Below are 1,687 nucleotides of genomic sequence, written 5' to 3' on the forward strand. Positions count from 1 at the left end.
GCTGACGTGTGACGATCCTTTCTTCTGATCCCCCAAACACTCATGTGTTCCAAGGGTGTTTTTTTCTTCAACCAGGCACCACCCTCCGGATAAAGTTGCATTCCTAAAGGGTGAGGGTGTCGTGAGTTCCAATCAAGAAAGGCATTGATGTCACTCAAGGTTCACATGATTCATCTGAAAGGTTCATACGTATTTCTCCCCAGAGACACAGCTAGGCAAAGGACAAGGCTGGGTGTGTGAGTGTGGGGGGGGGGGGGGGGGGGCGGGGGGGGGCGTGCAGGAGGGGTGGAGGAGCGGGATGTGTGCGCGGGCGTGTTGTGTGCCATCGTCTCGGGGTGTTTACCGGCAGGGGGGATGGGATGCGTGTGGCCTCCGCATGTGGTGTGTGGGCACAGCGAGAGAAGAGGAGAGGTGGAGCATCACAGCCAGGCCGAAGACAACGCAGTGTGTGTGTGTGTCTGGTGGTGGTGGTTGGGAGGGGGCGGGGGGGAAATGTGTGGTGCGTGGCGTGTGCGGGCGGGGTGCGAACAGGCTGGGCGTGTGTGCGCCGGTACTCGTGGGGTGCGTAGGGTGCGCCTGTGGTTGTGGTGGAGGGGGTTTGGCGCAGAGACACAGCTAGGCAAAGGACAATGCAGTGTGTGTGTGGGTAGGGGGGTGCGAGACAGGTGGGGGGGCGGGGTATGTGTGGGGCCGCGGTGTGTGCGGGGGTTGGGGTGTTCATGGGCAAGGGGTGTGTGTGTGGCGTTGGGGGCGGGGGGGGGTGGGTGTGTCTACGCATTTGGTGTGTGGGCAGAGACAGAGGAGATGGGGAGAGTCACAGCCAGGCCAAGGACAACGCAGTGTGTGTGTGTGTGTGTGTGTGTGTGTGTGTGTGTGTGTGGTGGGGGGTTGGAGGCGGGGGAGGGGAGGAGTGTGTGGTGTGCGGGGTGTGCGGGTGGGGTGCGAAACGGCTGGGTGTGCGTGTGTCTGGGGTCCGGATGTGTGTGCGCGCGGTGTGCACGCGGGGTGTGCGTGCGGGTATGCGTGTGGTGTGTGTAGGGTGCCGCTGTGGGTGTGGGTGTGGGTGTGGCCTGTGGGTGCGACGGGTGGTGGCGCAGAGACAGAGGCCCAGAGACACAGCTAGGCAAAGGACAAGGCAGTGTGTGTGGGTGGGGGTGGCGGTGGAGGTGGCGGTGGGGTTGGGGGTGGGGGTGGGGGTGGGGGTGGGGGTGGGGGTGGGGGTGGCGGGAAGTGTACAGGGGCGTGGTGTGTGCGGTGGTCACGGGGAGTTTATGGGCGGGGGGGGGGGGGGGATGGGGGGCGGTGATTGTGGCGTTGAGGGCGGGGCTGGGTGTGTGTGGCCTCAGCATGTGGTGTGTGGGCAGAGACAGAGGCGAGGCGGAGAGTCACAGCCGGGCCCAGGACAACGTAGTGGGGGGGGGGTGGTGGTGGTGGTGGGAATGGGGAGGGGAGTGTGCGGTGTGTGGCGTGTGCAGGCGGGGTGTGTGTGCGGGCATGCGTGCGGTGTGTGGGGTGCACCTGTGGTTGTGGGTGTCCCAGGGGACAGGCGTGGCACACAGACACAGCTAGGCAAAGGACAAGGCAGTGTGTGTGTGGGAGGTGGGGCGGGGGTGCGGGAGAGGTGAGGGGGCGGGGTTCGAAATCTGAAAGGTGAAAGGCACAGGGGACGCACAGACGGACACACTCA

The sequence above is a fragment of the Ovis canadensis genome, chromosome 1 (genome assembly GCF_042477335.2).
Source record: "Ovis canadensis isolate MfBH-ARS-UI-01 breed Bighorn chromosome 1, ARS-UI_OviCan_v2, whole genome shotgun sequence".
In the NCBI taxonomy this organism is placed as follows: Eukaryota; Metazoa; Chordata; class Mammalia; order Artiodactyla; family Bovidae; genus Ovis; species Ovis canadensis.